General features: G+C 34.3%; 1 long non-coding RNA gene across 1 annotated transcript in view; it reads right to left on the reverse strand.

Annotated features, from left to right (window-relative positions):
* Positions 1-17,406, reverse strand: part of LOC116419878 — a 91,270-nt gene extending 73,864 nt beyond the window's left edge. Inside the window, exon 1 of the long non-coding RNA XR_004230211.1 lies at positions 17,183-17,406. This is a non-coding gene — a long non-coding RNA (uncharacterized LOC116419878). The remainder of the gene's footprint in view (positions 1-17,182) is intronic.
* Between the last annotated feature and the right edge of the window lie 775 nt (positions 17,407-18,181).

Below are 18,181 nucleotides of genomic sequence, written 5' to 3' on the forward strand. Positions count from 1 at the left end.
TTTTACTTTATCTTCAGATATGCATGCCTATTGTATTGTGTATATGGATATATGTATAGATTGCTGCTTCAATTTTGAAACATGATCACATATTGTAATCAGTTCCCATCTAGAGAAATCATTATACTTCCTTGCCAAGGTTCCACCTTTGTAATGAGAAATCAGTAGAGGTTTACTTCCCTGGTTTATAATAATAGGCATAATACATATTTCTTGATTCTTGAGTATATATGTAAATAGGTAGAAATATCAATCTATTAAAATACAGAGACATATCCATGTGTATATAAGGAAAATTATTTTTTTTTATTCCAAGATAGACAGATTTGCCCTTGTAGAATAGGAAGCAGCAGACTTATTTTTCTTTAACTAAGTAGATTTTTATATGAGAACTTAAATCCTCACTAAGGTCATAAATTATATCTTTTCTTGTGTAATTAAAAATGAGTGCTTCCTTTTCTTCTTCAATCCTCAATAACTTTAGCCTTCCATTATTTTTAAGTCTACTACTATAAAGTTCAGGGAAATGTAGACAGACACCTCTTAATTCTGATTCTCCCCTCAAAACACAAGATTAAATGTACAAGGGATATGCCCTATTTCACTATAAGCTTCTAGAAGACAATGATTCAATCATTTTATGTTTATATTTCTGAGGCTTCATATAAAATAGATGTTTGCTGAACTGAATTGCATGCTAATAAGTCCAAATCATTGTCAACATCTTAGCTAGATGATCTCGGCTTCATTTCACATGTGTTTGAAAGAAGAAAATGATTCCTTTCTTTCCTGGGTACCACACATGAAGAACCTCAGTTATAAAATGTAAAAGAGTATTATGGGACAGATGCTTCTCCCTTTTTGTCGGAATCAGAAAATCCAGACTTCAGCCCTTCATTGAGCCATAATTCAATCCTAATTTAGCTCTTAATTAATTTATAATTTCAGGTATTTTAGATTGTCTAATCCTAACTTTACTCAACAGTGAATGTCAATAATTCTCTATTTCACATGGTGGTTTTAAGAATAAAAATATAAATATAAAATTATTTTAAGATATAATATATATTGTTTTCATTAATCACTATTATTTTATTTATAGAATTCTCAAGGCTGAGAACATACATGTAGAATCAAAGAGATGGCAAAGAAAATGTTGGGTATGACATATAAAATATGGGTAAGAGATTATATGGACATTTCTAAGAGATTAGAAGATTGAATCTGTAACTGTCCTTGGAGGGCATGTAGATCACCCTCATTTTGATAACTCCAGGTCCTCCAGAGTCCTCAGCTCTTAGGGGGTACTAGTTACCACCTCCCCGCTATATTCTACTGTCCTTCTTCACTATGTACTTAAAAGACACAAATATAGCTTTGGCCCAACTCTCTGTAGCATCCAGCTTTCAGATACTGTTCCTAGAGGGAGAGAATAAAATATATATTTTATTCCCTTCTATCATTTCCAGACCTCTCACTACTTTATTCACATGAGATCCTTTCCTTGCTTAGGTCCATTCAATCAAGATTTGCAATCAAATCAGAAGCAGTGGAGCTGTAGCAAAGCTAATCTCAGCCTATTTCCCTTCTTTAGCAAGTAGTTCAGCACCTGGCTCACATTCTTTCCCTAATAGCTGCCAAATGTGGTAAAAGACTTTAGTATCTACGTAGATGTTTCATCAAACTATCTAACCTCTTCTTTTTTCAATTTCCTTAAATTCTATAACTACTTACTCCATCTTAGCCACACTGAGAGTTGGTCACATATTTGTCCCCTGTTCCATTTCCCTATTTAGAAACTTTGACATCCCCTTATTTGATCACAACCTCAAATCATTCTACTTCTCTCCCCTCATTTTATACCTCTGATTTCTCCATTTCCATTAAGACCTCCAATCCCTTCACTTCTCAGTGTTTTCCTGGTCATTACTCTACTCTTACTTTACTTACTTCCCTTTCCAGACTCACCTCAGGAATATTTCAGCAAAATATCTTTTGCCCATTTGCCCTATCTTTTTTTTTCCTTTTGCCAACCATTAAGCCCATATTACCCTACTATAAACCTCTTCTGCTTCTATTCACACGTTCATAAATGAATCTTGAAGAAATCTCACAACCATACCTCCTCAAATCATTTGCAAATTCACATTAGCTAATTTCATCTGGGCTTTCACCATGGTAATACAAATTTTCCTGCCATCTCTCAATTGATTCCCTATCCCATACCTAGAAAAGCTATTTCAAATATTCTCTAACATAATTAAGTCGCTTATACCTCCTTTGATGCTTTTCTGCTGAGGAACTGATCTCTATCTCTGTCTCTGTTTCTCTGTCTTTCTCCCCCTTTCTATTTCTGTCTCTGTATCTTTGTCTGTCTCATTTTTAAGCTTTTCCCATTTCCTTCAAACATAAACAAATCTCCACTCTTGTTAAGCAACAAGTAAATCTACTGTAGATCCTCCCATCCCCTCAAAGTGCTGTTCTGTATCTCTCTTTTTTTATCTTCCAAATTCCTTGAAAAAGTTGCTGTACTCCTGTCTCCACTTTTCTTCTAGTTCTTCGCCCTTTGCCAGCTGGCTTTCCACCTCATTCGTCTCCTAAAATTGCTGACTCCAGTTACCAATGATGCTTTAATTATCAAATGTGCTTGTCCTTTCTCAGTGCTGACCTTTTTCAACTTCTGTGCAGCATTGGACACTTCAACCCAGTCTCCTCCTTGATCCTCTCCTGTGTCCTAGCTTGGACTGCACTATTATCTCCTGGCACATCTATTACATGTCTACCTGCTCCTTGATCTTCTTCTTTCCCAGGTCATCATCCTTTTTGTTCCCTCTCTCTCTGCCTGGGTCTTTCTCATGTTCTATCCTAGGCCCTCTTCTTTTGATACATTATCCATCTAAAACCTCCTCAGATTTGTACCGGGGATGCTGGCCCCTATTTTGAACTTCATCTCCATATCAGAAATTTGCCTGCTGAACATTCCAAACTAGATGACCCACAAAAGTCTTAAACACATTTCTAAAATTAAACTTCTTTTCCTCTTAAAGTCTCCTGTCTTCCAATTTTCTCTATTCTGTCAAAAGCAACATCATCCTTTCTTTGCTTTATAATCCCAAGCTTCTTCTGGTCACCTTACTCTTCATTATCCCACTTATATCTAATAATATACCAAATTTTCACTTCACAAATCTATCCTATTCATTGCTTTCTTTATACACAGAAAACTACCTTCTTTGTTCAGGACCCATTACCTTTCTCCGAGATTATTCTAACACTGTACAAATGGAATCCCTTTCACAAAACTCATCATTTTAGCTGATCTAATCACAGCTGCCAAAGTGATTTTCCTTGAGTGCAAATCTGACTCTGCAATCCACTCATTGCACCAAATCTAATGGCTTCCTATATTGCTTCCAAGATAAAATCTAGACTCTTGTTTTTACTTTTAAATCTTCTTACAAATGTGGCTCCATCTTTTTTTTTTTTTATTTTTTTATTTTTTTTTTTTAAATTTAATAGCCTTTTATTTACAGGATATATACATGGGTAACTTTACAGCATTAACAATTGCCAAACCTCTTGTTCCAATTTTCACCTCTTACCCCCCACCCCTCCCTAAATGGCAGGATGACCAGTAGATGTTAAATATATTAAAATATAACTTAGATACACAATAAGTATACATGATCTAAAACATTATTTTGCTGTACAAAAGAATCAGATTCTGAATTATTGTACAATTAGACTTGTGAAGGAAATCAAAAATGCAGGTGTGCATAAATATAGGGATTAGAATTCAATGTAATGGTTTTAGTCATCTCCCAGAGTTCTTTTTCTGGGTATAGCTGGTTCAGTTCATTACTGCTCCATTAGAAATGATTTGGTTGATCTTGTTGCTGAGGAGGGCCTGATCCATCAGAACTGGTCATCATCTAGTATTGTTGTTGAAGTATATAATGATCTCCTGGTCCTGCTCATTTCACTCAGCATCAGTTCGTGTAAGTCTCTCCAGGCCTTTCTGAAATCATCCTGTTGGTCATTTCTTACAGAACAGTAATATTCCATAATATTCATATACCACAATTTATTCAGCCATTCTCCAACTGATGGACATCCATTCAGTTTCCAGTTTCTAGCCACTACAAAAAGGGCTGCCACAAACATTCGTGCACATACAGGTCCTTTCCCTTCTTTATAATCTCTTTGGGATATAATCCCAGTAGTAACACTGCTGGATCAAAGGGTATGCACAGTTTGATAACTTTTTGAGCATAGTTCAAACTACTCTCCAAAATGGTTGGATTCGTTCACAACTCCACCAACAATGAATCAATGTCCCAGTTTTCCCATCCCTCAACAATCAACATTATTTTTTCCTGTCATCTTAGCCAATCTGACAGGTTGTGGTATGGTATCTTAGAGTTGTCTTAATTTGCATTTCTCTGATTAATAATGACTTGGAGCATCTTTTCATATGACTAGAAATAGTTTCAATTTCTTCATCTGAGGAATTGTCTGTGCATATCCTTTGACCATTTTCAATTGGAGAATGGCTTGATTTTTATAAATTAGAGTTAATTCTCTATATATTTTGGAAATGAGGCCTTTATCAGAACCTTTGACTGTAAAAATATTTTCCCAGTTTATTGCTTCCCTTCTAATCTTGTCTGCATTAGTTTTGTTTGTACAAAACTTTTCAGTTTAGGTATAATCAAAATTTTCTATTTTGTGATCAGTAATGATCTCTAGTTCTGCTTTGGTCATAAGACCTTCCCCTTCCACAGGTCTGAGAGGTAAACTATCCTATGTTCCTCTAATTTATTAATGATTTCATTCTTTATGCCTAGGTCATGAACCATTTTGACCTTATCTTGGTGTACGGCGTTAAGTATGGATCAATGCCTAGTTTCTGCCATATTAGTTTCCAATTTTCCCAGCAATTTTTATCAAACAGTAAGTTCTTATCCCTAAAGCTGGGATCTTTGGGTTTTATCAAAGACTAGGTTGCTATATTTGTTGACTGTTTATCCTTGAACCTAATCTATTCCACTGATCAACTAATCTATTCCTTAGCCAATACCAAATAGTTTTGGTAACTGCTGCTCTATAATATAATTTTAGATCTGGTACAGCTAAGGCCACCTTCATTTGATTTTTTTTCATTAATTCCCTTGAAATTCTTGACCTTTTGTTTTTCCATATGAACTTTGTTGTTATTTTTCTAGGTCATTAAAATAGTTTTTAGGAAGTCTGATTGGTATAGCACTAAATAAATAGATTAGTTTAGGTAATATTGTCATCTTTATTATATTTGCTCGCCCTATCCAAGAGCATTTAATATTTTCAATTGGTTAGATCAGACTTAATTTGTGTGAAAAGTGGTCTGTAATTTTGCTCATAAAGTTTCTGATTTTCCCTTGGCAGATAGATTCCTAAATATTTTATATTATCAGTAGTTACTTTAAATGGAATTTCTCTTTGTAACTCTGACTGTTGGATTTGTTACTGATATATAAGAATGCTGATGACTTATGTGGGTTTATTTTATAACCACAACTTTGCTAAAGTTGTGGATTATTTCTAATAACTTTTTAGCTAGAATCTCTGGGGTTCTCTAAGTATACCATCATGTCATCGGCAAAGGTGATAATTTGGCTTCCTCATTGCCTATTCTTATTCCTTTAATCTCTTTCTCAAGCTCTTATTGCTATAGCTAGCGTTTCTAATACAATATTAAATAGTAACGGTGATAGTGGGCAACCTTGTTTCCTCAGATCTTATTGGGAATGGTTGCAGTTTGTCTCCATTACATATGATGCTTACTGATGGTTTTAAATAGATGCTGCTGATTATTTTAAGGAAAAGTCCATTTTATTCCTATACTCTCAAGTGTTTTTAATAGGAATGGATGTTGGATTTTATCAAATGCTTTTCTGCATCTATTGAGATGATCATATGGTTTTGTTAATTTGGTTATTGACATGGCCAATTATATTGATAGTTTTCTAATATTGAGACCAGCCCTGCCATTTCCTGGTATAAATCCTACTTGATCATAGTGTATTATCTTGGAGATGATTTTCTGTAGTCTTTTTGCTAATATCTTATTTAAGATTTTAGCATCAATATCATTAGGGAGATTGGTCTATAATTTTCTTTCTCTGTTTTCAGCCTACCTGGTTTAGGTATCAGTACCATGTCTGTGTCATAGAAGGAATTTGGTAGGACTCCTTCATTCCCTATTTTATCAAATAATTTATATAGCATTGGGGCCAATTGTTCTTTAAATGTTTGGTAAAATTCACATGTAAATCCATCTGGTCCTGGGATTTTTTCTTGAGGGAGTTGTTTAATTGCCTGTTCTATTTCTTTTCTGAAAATGGGACTATTCAAGCAATTTACTTCCTCCTCTGTTAGTCTGGGAAGTCTATATTTTTGGAGGTAGTCATCCATTTCACTTAGGTTATCAAGATTTATTGGCATAAAGTTGAGCAAAATAACTCCTTATTATTTCTCTAATTTCCTCTTCATTGGTGGAAAGTTCTCCCTTTTCATTTTAAGACTACTAATTTCATTTTCCTCCTCCTTTTCTAATCAGATTTACAAAGGCTTATCTATTTTAGTTGGCTTTTTCATAGAACCAACTCTTAGGTTTTATTAATTAGTTCAATAGATTTTTTACTTTCAATATTTTTAATTTCTCCTTTTAATTTTAGAATTTCAATTTAGTATTTGATTGAGGGGTTTTAATTTGGTCTTTTTAGTTTTTTTAGTTGCAAGACCAATTCATTAATCTTTCTTTCTCTGTTTTATTCAAGTAAGCCTCTAAGGATATAAAATTCCCTCTTATTACCGCTTTGGCTGCATCCCACAAATTTTGGTATGATGTCTCATCATTGTCATTATCTTGAGTGAAATTATTAATTGTATCTATAATTTGCTGCTTCACCCAATCATTCTTTAAGATGAGATTGTTTAGTTTCAATTACTTTTTGGTCTATTTCCCCCTAATTTTTTGTTGAATATAGTTTTATTGCATCATGATCTGAAAAAAGCATTTACTATTTCTGCTTTCTTGCATTTAATTTGAGTCTTTATGTCCTAATATGGTCAATTTTGAATAGGTTCCATGAACTGCTAGAAGAAAGTATATTCCCTTCTATCTCCATTCAATTTTCTCCAAGATCCAACATACCTAATTTTTCTAATATTCTATTTACTTCTTTAATTTCTTTCTTATTTGTTTTGTGGTTTGATTTGTCTAATTCTGAGAGTGCAAGGTTGAGATCTCCTACTATTACAGTTTTGTTGTCTATTTCTTCTTGCAACTCTCTTAACTTCTCCTTTAGGAAGCTGAGTGCCATACCACTTGGTGCATATATGTTTAATATTTATATTGCTTCGTTGTTTATGCTACCCTTTAGCAGGATGTAGTTTCCTTCCTTATCTCTTTTAATTAGATCAATTTTACTTTTGCTTGATCTGAGATAAGGATGGCTACCCTGTTTTTGACTTCACCTGAAGCATAATAGATTTTGCTCCAGCCTTTTACCTTTACTCTATATGTATCCCCCTGCTTTAAATGTGTTTCTTGTAAACAACATATTGTAGGGTTCTGACTTTTGATCCAGTCTGCTATCTGCCTCCTCTTTATGGGAGTTCATCCCATTCACATTTACAGTTAGAATTACTAAATCTGTATTTCCTGCCATCCTAATAACCCCAGATTGTGCTTTACTATTCTTGCCTCCCCCAACCTCTTTCCCCTTTTAAACTATGTACCCCTCTTGTATCACGATACTTATCCTCTTTATAATCCCTCCCTCCCCCTTTGAGTCTTTCCCCCTTCCTTCCCTTATTACTCTTTTCTTTTCCTTTTCCTCTCCCCCGTTTTTAATGGGGCAGAGAGAGAATTTTCTCTAAAACAATGTCAATTATTTTTCTTTGAGCCAACTCTGATGGAGAGTAAAGATTCACACAATGTTCCACCCCTCTCTAAATTCCCTCAGATATGATAAGTTTCCTTAGCCTCTTTGTGGGATGTGGTTTCCCTCTTTTTTATCCCTCCTTCCCACCTTATTCTGCCATCATCCCTTTTCCATATCTACTTCCCTTTTTATGTTATATCAGTACAATCAAATTTTACATGTATTTTTTTGTATATCCACACAGAAATACAATTCTCAAGAGTTATTTTTACCTTTTCTGCATCTCTTGAGTTCTATTCTTGGAGATCAAATTTTTTGTTTAATTTTGGTTTTTTCTTCAGAAACAAATGGAATTCATTTGTTTCATTAAATGTCCATCTCCTTCCCTGGAAGAAAATGCTCAGCTTAGCTGGGTAGTTTATTCTTGGCTGCATCCCAAGTTCTTGTGCCTTTCGGAATATCATATTCCAGGCCCTTCTTTCCTTTAATGTAGAGGCAGCCAGATCTTGGGTGATCCTTATTGTGGCACCTCAGTATTTTAAATGGTTTTTGGCTGCTTGTAAAATTTTTTCCTTAATCTGATAGTTCTGAAATTTTGCCACAATATTCCTTGGGGTTTTATTTTAGGGGTTTCTTTCAGAGGTGTTCGATGAATTCTTTCAATGCCTATTTTACCTTCTGATTCTATTACATCTAGCAGTTCTCTTTGATGATTTCTTGTAAAATAGTATCTAGGCTCTTTTTTTTTCATCATAGTTTCGGAAGAGTCCAATAATCTTCAGATTATCTCTCCTAGATCTATTTTCCAAGTCTGTCGTTTTAGCAAGTAGATAATTCATGGTTTTCCAGTTTGTCATTTTTTGTTTTGCTTGACTGATTCTTGCTGTCTCAATGCATCATTAGTTTCAATTTGTTCAGTTCTAATTTTTAAAAATTATTTTTCTTCATTAGCTTTTTTACTTCTTTCTGTATATGTCCAATTGAGGTTTTTGAATGTATTGTTTTGGTCTGTGGAATTTTTTCCATTTCACTAATTTTTTTTTAGTGAATTATTTTCTTTTCAATTCACTGATCCTACTTTCTTGCGTGTTCTTTGTCTTTTCAATTCACGGATCCTACTTTCTAGTGAATTCTTTATTTTTCAATTCACAATTCTTACTTTCCTGTGATTTTTATTTTTCAATTCACCAATTTGCACTTCTTGAGATTTTTTAACTTTTCAATTCGTATTTCAGGAAGTTGTTGCTCTCTTGTAAGGCTTCTCTTTCCTTTCCCCATTTATCTTCTAACTCTCTTTTGAGACTTTTAATGGTCTCTTCTATGAGAGCATCATGTAAGGGAGGACAGTCCTGATGCATTTTTGCTGTTTGAGGATCTCCTCAGGTTTGCTGACACGCTCTTCTTTCTGCATAGAAGCTGTCGATTGTTCTTTTCATCTTTTATTCATGTTTTAAAAGCCTTTAGGGTGGGTCTCCTAGGCAGGGGTTACCAGCTTCCTCTGCAGAGCAGGAAAGATTTAAAGCGATTTCCGGCTCCGAGGTATGGGAGTGCTCTGAGTGAGAGTTTTCCCTTCCCCCAACAGGAAGTGGATTCAGCACTGGCCGAGCTATCAAAGTGCCCAGTTGGGCTGAGTGGGTTAGCGATTGCCCTGGACTAGAGACTAAGGGGTGAAAGTGTCACTGCCCCAGGCTGGAGCCTCTTGTGGGACTGTGAGTATTAGCAGCTGAGCACAGACCGCAGACCACAGACCGCCCGGAACTCTGCCCCAGTGTCTCTGCCCAATGCAAATCGGCCCTGGAAAAGCTCTATGGCCCCAAGCCGAGCTCCCCACTGCGCAGATTGGAGGCTAACCCTGGCTGTGTCCTCCTGCCATGCAGGATCACAACTGCCCCTAGGAAAAGCCCTGTACTCGGGGTTGGGGCTACAAGCTTGTGCTGAGATCTGTGCTTTCATTTTCGTTTTGAGGATCTCCTCGGAACCTAATTTCTCTCCCAGTCTGCGCTGATCTCCCCCCTGGCGCCGGAACCAACCTTTTTTGGCGAGACTGCAGATTTTCTTTGGCTGGTGAGTTGTTCTACTTCTTATCTTTACGAATTGCAGCAGTCAAGACTATTTTTGAGGCTCGATATAATATTGATAAAGAGGGTAAGAGAAGAGCTTAGAAAGTCCCGTGTGTCTTCTCCGCCATCTTCCCATCTTTTCTTTATAACCTTGCTAGAGTTTACTCCAACACTCTGTGATCAATCCAGTCTGACATTCTTTTCATTTCTCACACATGACATCTAATTTTTAACTCAGTCTTCTTTCTTCAAAATGCAAATCAAGAATTTTGCACAAAACTTTTCCTGCTCCAGCCAATTATTAAAGCCCTCCCTCCCAAATTGTCTTATATTTAACTTTATTTTAATCACATACAAACACACACATATATATGTATGTATATACATCCACTCTTTACCCCCCAATAGAGTATAAAACCAATTTGAGTAGATTTTTTTTTTTACTTCGATCCTAGGCATTTAGCACAGCCTCTAGCACATGATAAGTACTTAATGTATACTTGTTGATTGATTGTCTACTGATAAACAGAAGGTTAGTGAAATTAAATGACTTATTCAAAGTCACAGGGCAATAAAAATTAGAGACAAGGTTTTAACCCAACTCTTCCAGATTCAAATGCAGTACTCTCTTCAGTACTCTAAGATTTTTAGCTTATTTAGACTTTTTTGGAAGAATAATGAAGTCTATGGACCCTTTCTTAAAATATTTTTAATGCATAAAATGAAAGGTAAATGATTACAAAGGAAACCAATGATTAGGAAAATATATATTTTTTTAGGTTATTCAAGTTCACAGACCCACTAAAATCTATTTGTAGATCTATTGGTGGTCCATGCAGCTCATATTAAGAATAGTCAAATTATGGATATAAAACTGATAAGACATTCATTTGAATATGGGGTGGCGGAAGAAAATTGGAGAACTATTTAGAGGTTGTAAAAGTGGGTAAGCAGAAGGTCAGTGATCCTATTAGTGGAAACAGAAAGCCTAAGAAAAGGTTTTATCTTTTAAAATCCTTCCATTCCTTTAAGACATAGATAATAGATAGTCGGACAGGAATAGTTAGCTAGTCAGATATATAAAATTGAATTGAATTGTAGTAAAGGGAATAAATTGGGATATATACACACATACATACATATGTTGCTTGAAAAGAATTTACAAATCATTTAGTAGGACCCACTCCTTTTCAAACAAGAAATAAAGGGTCAAAGAAAGTAAAATTTCCTAGCCAAGGTTACACAAGTGTCACACAGCAGAGCTGTATTCAAACATAAGTTTTATGATTTCAAGTACAATGTTCTTTCTACTATACTACAATAAATTGAATTGCATTTCTGAGACGAGTCATAATAAATAACAAATTCAGTCAGTTAATTTTATTATGGAGTTATGGAAAATTTTTTTCTCCTATGGAAAGGAGAAAATTTATGTATTTTTTTCCTTTCACTATTTGTGAATATATGTGTATATTTGAGCATTTGACACGTGGCAATTATGATATCTAGCCACAAATACAAAAAAAGTTACTGAAAAATGTACATACAAAAAAGAAACAGAATGAAAGGAAACAAAAGGATAATAATAAATCCTCTTTTTTAAAAAAAATCAGATAATTGCAGCTTCTGTTGATGATGAAGAAAAGCTGCTTCTAAATGTGTCATGTAATGGCTACAATGATCTGATCTTTTCATCATAAAACAGAAACATATAATATCACCATTTGTGAAAAAAGGATCTTTTACAAAAAAATAAAAATAAAAAGGAGCACACAGTAGCATTAATATGATACTATGTGATTCATGCTTTTTAAAAGAGCAAGACTTGTGACCTAAATTGATAATGAACTGGATCCATCAATAAATTGCTCAATGTGATGCACTGACACTGAAGAAGTATAGAAGTTAATAGTATAGACTGAGGTGTTTATAAATTGCTTACAGATATATTGGTCTATTTGAACAATTAAACAAAATCAAAATATCAGTTGAATTGGATGCTGCTATTGCTAAGACCAAAAAATTTAAAGTTACAAAAATAGTAATGTAGAACTAATTTCCTTATGTCAATTTGTTTATTGGTCTCCTTCCTCATCTATGTTTCTTGGAATATTCATATCCTTTCAAGGTTCCATTCAGTAGCAAATTATTACACAATTTTCTAACCCCCTCTATTTGTTTGTTTTCTCTGCTACTGAAATTAAGTTGTATTTATTTTGTATATATTTTTACTTTGAAGATCTGTGCATTATTCCCCCTGAGAATGTAAGACTTTTAAGGACAAAAATTGTTATCTCTGCCTTTGCATGAAAAGCCCTCATGCATTGTTTTCTACAAAATAGTAGTCATTAAATATTTGCTGAATTACACAGAAAAGATAATTCTTTCATGATTCATGAGATTATGTATGGAAAACAAATTAAGAGATAGTCTCCATGGTTGGAACAGAAGATATTTATAATGTTTTTGAATTGGACAGGACTCAATTCAGTCAGTCACTAAACAAGCATTTATTAAATCCCTATATTGTACAAACTATAAATACTAGTTCAGTTGGCAAGTTGGCTGGCTGTTTTAGACAATTCTTTTTTAGGCATAGGATGGACCGGATGGCCTCTGAGGTTCCAGCCATCTCTGAGATGCTGAGGTCCCATAACATCAAACAATCTGTTCTCAACAATGATCATGTCCTTCTTTGTCTATCTTTTTGCTCCAAAAATAGCTTCAAAAGCACCTTTTTTGAATAATCCTTGATATTTTTCTTAAGCTTCAGCTCACTTTAGACTTTAGCCTTTGCAATACTTACCTTATAGTTAAGTACCATTCTTTTGAATTTGTCCTTGGTTATGTAAAACTCCTTTTTATCTTTTGTATATAAATCTTCAAATCTTTGCTTAACAGAAAGCTGGAGTAGCCATATTGTTTCCTTTAGACATCTCACCTTTTTTTTTTTCTTATTTTTTCCTTTCATTTGTATTGTATTGTTAGACTTCTTTTTTCTTTTTAAAAACCTCTCATCCATATTTCTTGTTTTGCCTTCTTTTTTATAGTCTATGAGCATGATATCATACTTATTTCTTCCTTGAACTTTTTGAAATCTCCTTTGCTAAAATCTAGCATACATTAAATGAATATATACCTCATAGGTAACTACAAATGAAATATATAATGTTTATCAAACATTTCTAGTTAATTCCTTATATTTGTAAACTGTAAAACAATTTTTGGTGTTGTAAATCCAATCAATATGTATGTCGGCAACTTCTTTCTTAAGGTAGTTTGGATGACTGCAGGAAATCATAAGTCATAGTGCCTGCCATAAAAAGCCACAATTTGGAGAGTGGTGTACACTGTATTTCTTTTTCTTTTACTAATGAATAAATAATTCATAATAATAATTATTAAGCATTTTGTTCATGCTGAGATCTGTACTGAGTGCCAGGGAATAAAAATATGAACTCACAATACTCCCTCCCTTGAGGAGTTTTCATTCTAATGAGGGTCTCAGCAACAAAATGAAGTTTTGTCTGTGAAAAGATACTTTGATTTGGAAAGGCACACCAAGAAAGAACCATTGAGGAATAGAATGATACTTCTTTTCTAGAATCCATGACAGTTGTGATTTGAGCATGATAATAGAGCAAGGATGTTGGAGGTTGGGGTGCTGAAAGAGTTTAATCCTTCAAGTCCTAGTTTCTGGTCAGGAGTCCTAGTTTCTCTTCACAGAACAGAAGATAATGGTAATGGAATAGAGTAAAGCATGACAAGGTGTAACTTAGATATATATATTGGACCACATGGGTCATTCACCAATCAGGGCAGCCCAGACCGGGAGAAGAGCAGATCCAGTGTCAACAAAGTTGCTCCTTGAAATAACTAAATCTATATTAAAGTTCTTTGTAAAAGATCTCTACTTTATAATTTTGTTTTAAAGGATTTTTTTTTTTTCATTAAAGCAAGTCATATCAAGATTGACAAGTCTAGTGGCTTTTCCTTACGTAGCAAATTGATATCATATTTGGAACTTTGCTCCACTGTTAAGATAAGACTTTTATCAGTTTCCTAAGCTTTGATATAATATGTCAGTAAATACTGATATACCTGCACGACCATTGGGAGCATACATACTTTAAATATCATCTCTTTTAGATATATATACCCAATTCTAACTTGTCTTTTGAATTCCAGTATATTATTATCAATTGCTTTCAGGACAACTGGTGGGTTTCCCATCTCATGCGCAACATATCCAACTTTTTTCTCACTCATCATAAGTGATTTTATGATCACTACACTTCCAGTCAATCATGATTGAAGTCATTCTTGAGGCTTCCTCCACTCCCACTTCCCGTATCCAAGTAATTGTCAAAATATGCCTATCTAACCTTTATAAGATTAATCATAGCTCCCTACCCTTTTTATTCCTTCCACATAGCTACTAGTTTAGGTCAAACCTATGGTTCACCTTTAAGTTTTACCCCAATTGATGTGATTAAACTCCATAATGAAGATTTCTCTCCTCCCTAATTTTTTCCTACAAAATTACAAAAAATAACTTTCTGACTTCATAAGTCAAGTATAACCATTCTTGATACAAAATCTATAGTCAGTACCCTTGTTGCTGAGATAAAATACTTCCTATCTTGAGGAATGTGGTTCCAACCTATCTTCCTGGCCCGATTTTATGTCAATCTCCATGATACACTCTATGTTCCAGACAAATGGGACTCCTGGATATTTCTTGAATTTTGCATTCCATTTCCTTCCTGTAAACATTCCCTCAAAATATCCTCTAAATATAATCTTCTATCTTTGCCTTTCAACATTTTTGTCTTCTTTCAAGCCAGTATTGTTAAACAATTTGCAACCTATTTTTCTACATTATTCATCTTAACTTTTTCTCTGTTCTAGAATTCTATTATTTAATTCATGGCCTCTATATTTATTTTATCTTTCTTAGCCTCTGTATTCCTTGTTGGCTTAAATTTTCTAATAAAGTCCCAATTTGGGATTCCTTCTTGAGAAAATCCTTCATGGTTTTTACTCTCTTCATTTCTCCTAAGTATTCATGTAGTCCTTGTGGAAGATTCTTTTTTTTAAAAAAATTTTCTTCTGAGTGTCAGTTTATTGTTGATAGTTCTTTGGGAAAATACCTAAATTTAAATAATTTCTGATAATAATGTGTTATCTTTAGCCTATTCATCTCTCTAGCTTCTGTTTGAAAATTATGATTTGATGTCAGGACCAGGTCTTGTGATTTTTGGTAGGAGGAGTTCTCCAATTCATCCCAAATCATCTGTGTTTTTGCCCTGATTACTACCTCTATGGATTAGTCTTTACTTGAATCTTTGAGGTTCAAAATATCAGATCTTCGGGATCTTTTATGGCATCTCAGAACAAGACATTAGAACTCCTGGGCCTGGAATATCCTGCTTTAATTGCTGAGGCAATTGACCCCATTTCCTGGGTTTCCAAAGTATCCATGCTCTGGGGCTTTCCACTATCTAAGGCTACTTTCTGACCACATGAACTCTTTCTTTACTCTTGTTGCCTCTGGATGCAGAGTCTTATAGGCTACACAAATATCTGACCATACTCTAGGATACTCTGTATTAGTGATGACTTCGGTACAGGCTATTCTCTTTTTATTTACTACTACCTTGAACTTTTGGCTAACCTTCTATAATACTTTAGAGTGGAAGAAGTAATTTTCTAAAAGCTCTCATTGGATTTATTTAACTTTATGCATTCCAGAATGAATGTCAAAGTCTTGCTGAATTAGGAAGCTGAGTGTTCTGTCACTTGTTCAAGAAGCCATCTTGGCCAGAAGTCATTTTGGATCATTTATTGCCAAATCAAATGACCTTTTCTCATTTCTTTCTTATCTTTCTTGAGCTGTATGCAGAATTTAAACTTATAATTTTTAACCACCTTTTTCTTCTTTATATTGTCTCTTCTCTAAGTCTTCAAAATCTTCCTTTCTCATGGTTCTGGATGGTCATCTAAGCCAAATCTGCAAACTGTGGATTGCCCCAAACACCTATTCAATGCTTCTTTTCCATTTATGTTTTTACTTTGCTGATCTCATTATGTCTTCTAGGTTCAGTTATATCTATGTAGATGTTTTAGAAGTCTATTTAGCCAACATTACTTTCTCTCCTTAACCCCAATCAACTGAATTAGATGATTTTATTAAGAAGGTACTATGTAGCAAGCACTGAGCTGGAGACTGGCAATAAAAATACAACAATAGAATAATACCAATTTGAAAAATAATTCTAAGGGAGGTAAGGGCACGTAAGTGTGTGTTGTGTGTGTTTATGTGTGTGTGTGTGTGTACTCAGAATAAACATAAAATAGTTCAATACTAGGTAATTTGAGAAGGCAGACATGATAATTGAGAGGAGGAACAAAGGATTCATGCATAAAATAGTGCTCATATTGTATCTTGGAGAAAAGGGGAACAGAGAAAGAAATGTATTCTGGGAAAGGGACATAAATAAAATAAATACAAGGAAATGGGAAATGGAGAGAGTTGTGGGAGTTGAAGTGTCTGGTTTCAATTTTGTCCCTGTCACTTAGAAACTATGTGACTTCTCTGATTCTCAGGCAATTTTGAGAATTACCTAATAAGTTTTAAAGTAATATTAATCTGATTAATATATATTTATATGTATATGTATATATATATATGCATTCTCGACAAAAACCTATGTGACCACTTAATAATTATTTAACTGTTCTGATCGTCAGGCAATTTTGAGAATTACCCAACAAGCTTTAGACTAATATTAATCTGATTATATATATGTATATATGTGTATATATATGAGTTATATACATACATATATGTATGTATAGATGTGTGTTATATACACACATATATACGTTCTAGACAAAGACATGCATATGTGTATATAATCTATTCAAATATATTACGCATATATACATACAGGTAGAAATCAGCACATATGTATATGTCTATATGAGGTCTATATGATATATACATATATATGTGTATTTATATAATGTATTTGTTAATGTATTCCTGGTTATTTAATCACCTTTTGAACTAATATTATCATATTAGTGTATATATATATTTTTCCCCTCTTCAATGAATATTTAAAAGTATATATTTAATCGACCGCTAAACTTTCTTTCATGGTAAAAATGTATTTACTACAAACATACCTGATTTAATCAAGCATTTAAAGGTCCATTGTAACCTGCCACAAAAAAGTTTGTCTTGATAGAAAACAATGTGTTCACTCTCCCTCCAGTGTCTTATATCTCTGTCCATAGAATATGATGTCATAGTGAAGATTCTATGATAGAAAGAGCTACTTAAACAAAAAGCTGCCTGAGGGAAAACCAGAAGAGAATGCTTCCAGAAGCCAGATAAATCAGCGGAAATTCCCAAACCTTCAGACAGGTCTGTCTTTTTGAGTAGCTGCATGATGCAGCAAAACAGAACAAAGAGAAAAAGGGAGGAGAGACAGAAAACACAAGAGCCCCAATAAGATACACCCCCAAGGAGAACTTTATCTGTGGATCAGTTGACAAAGGCAGAAATGGATGGGGCAATAGAACCCTGAAACATCTGCTCAGGGAATGGAAAGGCCATCTGTTCAAGCAGCACAAACCTGAATGCTTTGTCCCTTGCATAGAAGACCTATGAGTGAAAGGGTTAGGTAAGGGGAGAACAGGATTAGTGAAGGAAGGTGAAATCTGAGAGAAAAAGAAAAAGAATTGTACATTGAGAATGAGTGTCAATTTTTTAAAATGAAAATCAGATTAAAACGAAAATCATCTGAAATACTGTTTCTTATGACCAACAGGATGATTTCAGAAAGACCTGGAGAGACTTACACGAACTGATGCTGAGTGAAATGAGCAGGACCAGGAGATCATTATATACTTCAACAACAATACTATATGATGACCAGTTCTGATGGACCAGGCCATCCTCAGCAACGAGATCAACCAAATCATTTCCAATGGAGCAGTAATGAACTGAACCAGCTATGCCCAGAAAAAGAACTCTGGGAGATGATTAAAAACCATTACATTGAATTCCCAATCCCTATATTTATGCCCACCTGCATTTTTGATTTCCTTCACAAGTTAATTGTACAATATTTCAGAGTCTGATTCTTTTTGTACAGCAAAATAACGTTTTGGTCATGTATA

The sequence above is a fragment of the Sarcophilus harrisii genome, chromosome 6 (genome assembly GCF_902635505.1).
Source record: "Sarcophilus harrisii chromosome 6, mSarHar1.11, whole genome shotgun sequence".
NCBI classification, from domain to species: Eukaryota; Metazoa; Chordata; class Mammalia; order Dasyuromorphia; family Dasyuridae; genus Sarcophilus; species Sarcophilus harrisii.